Source organism: Urocampus carinirostris, chromosome 14, assembly GCF_059441175.1.
Source record: "Urocampus carinirostris isolate Australia breed hairy pipefish chromosome 14, RoL_Ucar_1.0, whole genome shotgun sequence".
NCBI lineage: Eukaryota > Metazoa > Chordata > Actinopteri > Syngnathiformes > Syngnathidae > Urocampus > Urocampus carinirostris.
In genome coordinates, this window is record NC_142362.1 from 38,462,830 (window position 1) to 38,471,208 (window position 8,379).

Consider the following 8,379-nt stretch of genomic DNA (forward strand, 5'->3'; position numbering starts at 1 on the left):
CGGCGGTAGGTCTTTTTGGCCACGCATGTATCCAAAAAGGAAAGCAGGAGGACAGTGGTAAATAGTAGGATAGCCGGATAGCAACAAGCCGCAACGTAAACACGCGCCGCCATGTTGGAAACCGGAACATAATCATAATCACGGGAAAGCATTCCCGTGCTTAGTATGATATTAAAGCTGCCATTGTGTGAAGTGGTGAATGTTGTCTGTCGACATGTTGCACCATCCTCAACAATGAGAAAAGCACACAATATATTGTGCCTCTTACACATTACGCCGCGCGTCGGTTAGCCACCTCCAAAGTAAATGTCTCAATCCAAAGTTGTGTATTGTAGGTAGACTGAAGACATGCGTCTGCTCTGAAAGGCCCGACTGAAACTACATCACCATTTTTGGTCTATTATTGTGGTCACACCATGTTGCCACAAAAAAAATCAGTGAATTATTAATGAAATACAATTGCAAAATATTATTACTGTACTTTCCTGGCTTTGAGTCACAGTTTTATTTCATAGTTTGGCTGGGGGTGCGACTTATTTTCCCGTGAGAATTATATGTCAAATTAACACAGCAGCACGGCAACTGAGTGGTTAGTGCGTCAGTTCTGAGATCATGAGATCGAACCATCCTGTCTGCATGTTCTCCCCGTGTTTGCGTAGGTTTACTCCGGGCAACCCGGTTTCCTCCCTCATTCTAAAAACATGCAGTCATATGCAAAAATTTCGGCACCCCTGATCATTTTCAAGATTTTCCTTTAGAAATCAGTAGTTGTTCGGATCAGCAATTACAGTTCAATATATCATATCGCAGACAAACATAGCAATATTTAAAAAGTGAAATGAAGTTCATAGGATTTACAGAAAGTGTGCAATAATTACTCAAAAAAAGTAGGCAGGTGCAGGGCAGGGCTTGCTTCCACGATCCGATGGCTGACGGACAAGGGGAGCGGGCAATGCGTTAGTGGCACTTCCGTGTCTAGCGAGGAGGATCGGAGACAGGCGGGAATTACAAGTCGTTGGCCAGGACTGGAGAGCAAAGACGGTGTCAAGTTCGGAAACGAGGTCGGTAACAGGAGGCAGGCAGGTAACGGGGCAAACTAGGGCTGGTAACAGGCAGGCAGAACGGGGTGAAGTCAGGTCCAGAAACAGGTTATCAGAGAAAAGCAGGGCAGGAACAGAGTCAGACGAAAAGGCTTACTGAGCTGGTGGCAACAGTTCGCATAACAATCTGATGGCTTCCTCTTGGAAGCTAGTGGTTTAAAAAGAGTGCATCAACCAATCAGCTGTCCAGGCTGTTGGCGCCAATTAAGCAGTCGCAGGTGCTCTCAATCAGTAATCATCACAGTTCAACATCATGGTTTAGGGGAAGGATTCAAAAAGCTTGCTCAGAGATTTGTCAATTTCCGCAATGAGGAACATAGTGAGGAAAAGGAAACCCACAGGCACAGTTCTAGCTAAGGCCCGTAGTGTCAGGCCAAGAAAAATCTCAGATAAGCAGTGGCGGAGAATGGTGAAAACAGTCAAACTCAACCCACAGACCAGCTCCGAAGATCTACAACATGATCTTGCTGTAGATGGTGTCACTGTGCATTGAAATGAAATGAGCATTGTTCAACTATTCAGCACACTTTTCACAAGGAGATGCTGTATGGGAGAGTAATGCGGCAAGAGACTTTTCTGCGCAAATGCCACAGAAAGAGTCGTTAAGGGTATGTCAAGTCAAGTCACGTTCATTTATATAGCCCTTAATCACAAAAAATGTCTCAAAGGACTGCACAGGATTACAATTACGAAATCACACAATTACCTGATCTTAAACCAGCATGCGGGCAAGGAACAACTCAAAAACCTCAGTGTGAGGAAACAAGAGAAACCTTGAGAAAGGACCTCACATGTGGTAATCCCCCTTCCAGGATTGACCAGGGTGAATTACAATTAGCATTACTGTACACATAATAGTAAACATTAGGTAAGATGTTGAAAATGTCCGGAAAGTGCATGACATCAACGACGCCCCCAGCCTGTAAATTAGTCCAGAAAGTCTATGACGGCCACGGCGCTGCTTCCCATCTCTGCCAGCTGGTAAATGCAGGGGTTGACATGCTGCAGGTCAAACGCTGGTCCGCTGACTCATCTCAAATCATCTTTCTCCTTCGTATCAGCCAGGCAGGCGTCGAAAAAAGACAGGACAAAACAGAATATGAGGTGGGCATCATTCATACGCTTTGGAATAGAAGTGTGTATTAAGCCTTGATTGAAACATTTCCGTTGAGGTTGCAGATCTTATCTCCAAAGGCCGGGCATTCTATAACACCGGGGCCCAGATGGAGAACGCTCTCGAGCCTGCAGACTTCTTGGCTCTCGGAGTCACAAGTAGACCGGCTTTTTCCGAGCGCAGACTCCGTGCAGGAACATAGGGGGAAATCAAATCGGAGAGATAAGAGAGTGCAAGCCCATGCAAACATTTAAATGTTAATAAGAGAACCTTAAAGTCACATCTTAAGTGGGCTGGGAGCCAGTGCAAGTTGGCCAATACAGGAGTAATATGCTCAAACTTTTTGGTCTTAGTCAAAATCTAGCTGCCGCATTCGGAACCAGCTGCAAACTTTAAATGCTAGACATGGGGAGACCAGAAAGCAATACATTACAGTAATCAAGCAGAGAAGTAATAAACGCATGAATTAAAACCTCTGCATCTGATTGGGACAGCATCGAACGAATCTTCGCAATATTACGGAGGTAGCAGAAAGCTATTCTAGTAATATTTTTCACGTGTAACTGAAACGACAGAATCAAATATAACACCTAGATTTTTGACCGAGTCACTATGGGTGCTATTACATTTGTCTAGGTTCAGGGTAGTGTTTGAAAACATCTGACGACAGTGAGCTGGACCAATAATCAACATTTCAGTTTTTTCTGCGTTAAGGCGTAAAAAATTAAGTGACATCCATCTTTGAATCTCAGTAAGGCAAGCCTCCAGATTTCTACAACTTAAATGTCCAGTTTTTTCCAGTGGCACATACAGTTGAGTGTCATCTGCATAGCAATGGAAACTAATATTATACTTGTGGATAATGTCACCAAGCGGGATCATATAAATACTAAAAAGAAGGGGGCCAAGTACAGAGCCTTGAGGAACACCACAGGGGACATTAGATTGTTTAGAGGTCAGATTGCCATAGTTAACACATTGCATTCTGTCTGACAGGTAGGACCTAAACCACGAGAGTACAGTTCTTGAGATACCAATGCTTTCTAGACGAACCAATAATATGTTGTGGTCGACACTATCAAAAGCAGCGCTGAGATCCAGCAGCAGTATCATTGATGAGGCACCGGAATCTATTTATTGCTAAAAGGAGATCATTGGTTACTTTAGCCAGGGCTGTCTCAGTAGAGTGATTTGCCCTAAATGCTGACTGGACAGTTTCAAAGAGGTTATTTTCTGACATGAAGTCATTTAGCTGCTGTGCAACGACCTTTTCAAGTAATTTTGCAAAAAATGGCAGATTTGACACTGGCCTGTAATTACCTAGGCTTTCTGGGTCAAGGTTAGGTCGCTTAAGCGTGGGTTTAATGACGGCTGACTTGAAGGCTACAGGAACAATACCCAAGGATAGCTATATATTAATAATATTTAAAACTGATGGTCATAAGATCAAGTCAAGTCAAGTCAAATTCATTTATATAGCCCTTAATCACAAAAATGTCTCAAAGGACTGCACAGGATTACAGTTACAAAATTACACAATTACCTGATCTTAAACCAGCATGCGGGCAAAGAAAAACTCAAAAACCTCAGTGTGAGGAGAAAAGAGAAACCTTCAGAAAGGACCTCACATGTGGTAATCCCCCTTCCAGGATTGACCAGGGTGAATTACAATTAGCATTACTGTACACATAATAGTAAACATAAGGTAAGATGTTGAAAATGTCCGGAAAGTGCATGACATCAACGACGCCCCCGGCCTGCAAACCAGTCCAGAAAGTCTATGACGGCCACGACGCTGCCTCCAGTCTCTGCCAGCTGGTAAATGCAGGGGTTGACATGTTGCAGGTCAGACGCCGGTCCGCTGACCCATCCCAAATCATCCTTCTCCTTCGTATCAGCCAGGCAGGCGTAGGAAAAAGACAGGACAAAACAGAATATGAGGTGGGCATCATTCATATGCTTTGGAATAGAAGTGTGTCTTAAGCCTCGATTTAAAAACTTCCGTTGAGGTTGCAGATCTTATCTCCAGAGGCAGGGCGTTCCATAACACCGGGGCCCGGATGGAGAACGCTCTCGAGCCCGCAGACTTCTTGGCTCTCGGAGTCACAAGTAGACCGGCATTTTCCGAGCGCACGCTCCGTGCAGGAACATAGGGGGAAATCAAATCGGAGAGATAAGAGGGTGCAAGCCCATGCAAACATTTATATGTTAATAAGAGAACCTTAAAGTCACATCTTAAGTGGACTGGGAGCCAGTGCAAGTTGGCCAATACAGGAGTAATATGTTCAAACTTTTTGGTCTTAGTCAAAAGTCTAGCTGCCGCATTCTGAACCAGCTGCAAACTTTTAATGCTAGACATTGGGAGACCAGAAAGCAATACATTACAGTAATCAAGCCGAGAAGTAATAAACGCATGAATTAAAATCTCTGCATCTGATTGGGACAGCATCGAACGAATCTTCGCAATATTACGGAGGTGGTAGAAAGCTATTCTAGTAATATTTTTCACGTGTAACTGAAACGACAGAATCAAATATAACACCTAGATTTTTGACCGAGTCACTATGGGTGCTATTACATTTGTCTAGGTTCAGGGTAGTGTTTGAAAACATCTGACGACAGTGAGCTGGACCAATAATCAACATTTCAGTTTTTTCTGGGTTAAGGCGTAAAAAATTATTTGACATCCATCTTTGAATCTCAGTAAGGCAAGCCTCCACATTTCTAAAACTTAAATGTCCATTTTTTTCCAGTGGCACACACAGTTTTGTGTCATCTGCATAGCAATGGAAAGTAATATTATTCTTGCGGATAATGTCACCAAGCGGGATCATATAAATACTAAAAAGAAGGGGGCCAAGTACAGAGCCTTGAGGAACACCACAAGGGACATTAGATTGTTTAGAGGTCAGATTGCCATAGTTAACACATTGCATCCTGTCTGACAGGTAGGACCTAAACCACGAGAGTACAGTTCCTGAGATACCAATGCGTTCTAGACGAACCAATAATATGTTGTGGTCGACCGTATCAAAAGCAGCGCTGAGATCCAGCAGCAGTAACATTGATGAGGCACCAGAATCTATTGTTAAAAGGAGATCATTGGTTACTTTAGCAAGGGCTGTCTCAGTAGAATGATTTGCCCTAAATGCTGACTGGACAGTTTCAAAAAGGTTATTTTCTGACATGAAGTCATTTAGCTGCTGTGCAACGACCTTTTCAAGTAATTTTGCAAAAAATGGCAGATCTGACACTGGCCTATAATTACCTAGGTTTTCTGGGTCAAGGTTAGGTAGCTTAAGCGTGGGTTTAATGACGGCAGACTTGAAGGCTACAGCAACAATACCCGAGGATAGCGATATATTAATAATATTTAAAACTGATGGTCCTAAGATCTCAAACAGATCCTTCACCAGTGAAGCTGGAAACGGATCGAGCAGGCACGTAGTTTGTTTGGTCCTACTGACCATCTGTGTCAGATTATCAAGGGACAAATCATTGAAACTGGAGAATGTTTCTGAACAACCGCCGACATGGTCCATACCCAACACCTCCACATCTTTGATATAGGAGGAGGATACAGAGCGCTCTTTTAAAATTTCATCCCTTATTAGATGAATCTTTTTATTAAAAAAATCCATAATGTCGTTAGCAGAATAAGTGCAACCATTTGGGTTAAGTTGTTGTCTGGTAAGTTTCGCTACTGTGCCAAACAAAAATTTTGGATTATTCTTATGTTTAACAATAATCTTAGAGAAAAACTAAGCTTTAGCTGAGGCAACAGCTACTTTATATTTCAGCAAACTGTCACACCAGGCCAGTCGGAAGACCTCCAGCTTAGTAGTGCGCCATTTTCGTTCAAGTTTTCTGCAACTTTGTTTGAGTAACCTAGTTTTTCAGTAAACCAAGGTGTATTCTTCTTTGGTCGGAATTTATGCCTTAGGGGCGCCACAGAATCAAGAACATTAACCAAAGCAGTATTGAAGTTGTCTGTAAGTGAGTCAACAGACCCAGTGTACGAAGGGAAGGCTGCAGTTACCGTAGGTAATAATTCTTTTGAGGCTAATACCATTTTAGGACGGATATTGCGGCTGCTAAAGCCTAAATTTTCCTTATCACAGTAAATATTAAACAGCACCTCACACTTAACAAGATAGTGATCAGAGATGGCATTAGGATACGGTAACACTGTAACATTTGAGGCGACTACGCCACGGGTCAAAACGAAATCTAGAGTGTTCCCATCTTTATGAGTGGGCACATCAACTATTTGAAACCAAACGTATCAATCGGTGACTTAAAAGCAATTGCAAGTGAATTTGATGGGGAGTTTATGTGAACATTAAAATCACCAATGATTACAACATTGTCCGCATAAGTTACTAAGTCTGTTAACAGTTCCGAAGATTCTTCCAAAAAATTTGAGTTTGGTCCAGGTGGGCGATACTCAACAACTAAATAAATTGGTGTTGATATTAAGGACCTCGGGGCAGCACGGCAGCGCAGTGGTTAGGGCTTGTGCGGCACAGTTCATGTCATGGGAACCTGTCGTGGGTTCAAATCCAGCTCCAGACTTCCTGTGCGGAGTTTGTATGTTCTCCCCGTGCTTGCGTGGGTTTCCTCCGGGCACTCCGGTTTCCTCCCACGTTCCAAAAACATGAATTTCAGGTGAATTGGCCGGTCCAAATTGTCCATAGGTGTGAATGAGCGAATGAGTTGTCTGTCCCTGTGTGCCCTGCGATTGGCTGGCAACCAGTTCAGGGTGTCCCCTGGCCACTGCCCGGAGATGGCTGGGATGGGCTCCAGCCCCCCCACGACCCTAATGAGGATAAGCGGTACGGCTAATGAGATGAGATGAGATTAAGGACCTCATAACAAGTGCTTCAAACGTTTTAAAACTAGTAGGGGTATTAGGAGGAAATTTTCACTTATCTTCCGATATAGGAGCAACACCTCCACCTTTTTTGCATGGTCGTGCCAAGTGCGAACCAAGTGCCAAGTGTATGCTAAAGCACATTTGGACAAGCCAGCTTCAGTTTGGAATAAGGTGCTGTGGACTGATGAAACTAAAATTGAGTTATTTGGACATAACAACGAGCGGTATGCATGGCGGAAGAATAACACTTGCTACCCACAGTAACATTTGGTGGTGGTTCCATCATGCTCTGGGGCTGTGTAGCCAGTGCAGGTACTGGCAATCTTGTTAAAGTTGAAGGTCGCATGGATTCCAGTCATTATCAGCAGATTCTTGCGAACAATGTTCTAGAATAAGTCACAAAGCTGCGCCTGGTCTGGATACTTCAACAAAACAACAACAACCCCAAACACTGCTCAAATTCTACTAAAGCATTCACGCAGAGGAACAAGTACAATGTTCTGGAATGGCTATCTCAGTCCGCAGACCTTAATATTATTGAAAATCTTTGGTGTGATTTAAAGCTGGCTGTCCATGCTCGGAAACCATCAAACCTGACTGAAATGGAGATATTTTGTAAAGAAGAATGGTCAAAAATAACTTCAACCAGAATCCAGACCCTCATTGGAACCTATAGGAAGCGTTTAGAGGTTGTTTTTTTCTGCAAATGGAGGATCTACTAAATATTGATGTATTTTTTCTGTTGGGGTATCCAAATTTTTGCACCTGCCTACTTTTGTTGAAGCAATTATTGCACATTTTCTGTAAATCCTATGAACTTCATTTCACTTCTCAGATGTCACTGTGTTTTTCTGCTATTTGATATATTTAACTGAAATTGCTGATCCGAACAACAAATAATTTATTAAGGAAAATATTGAAAATGATCAGGGGTGACCAAACTATTGCATACGACTGTACATATTTGAGGTTAATTGGCCATTTCAAATTGTCCCTAGGTGTGAATGAGCGAGTGTGTTGTCGGTCTCTGTGTGCCCTGCGACTGGCTGGCAACCAGTTCAGGGTGTCCCCTTCCCACTGCCCGAAGATGGCTGGGTTTAGTGAGTTGGAATAAAGCTAATGGTCGGGGAGCGGATTAGAAATCCAAACAAAAGAAAAGTTGTCCAAAACGGATTGGACCAAAAACAAAACAGGATCAAACACAGGCAGATTTACGGACAGAATTAAACAGAACTTGGAGAAATCTTACTGAAGTCTCACAGAGTTAACCAGGTTTAACAAACGTTCCA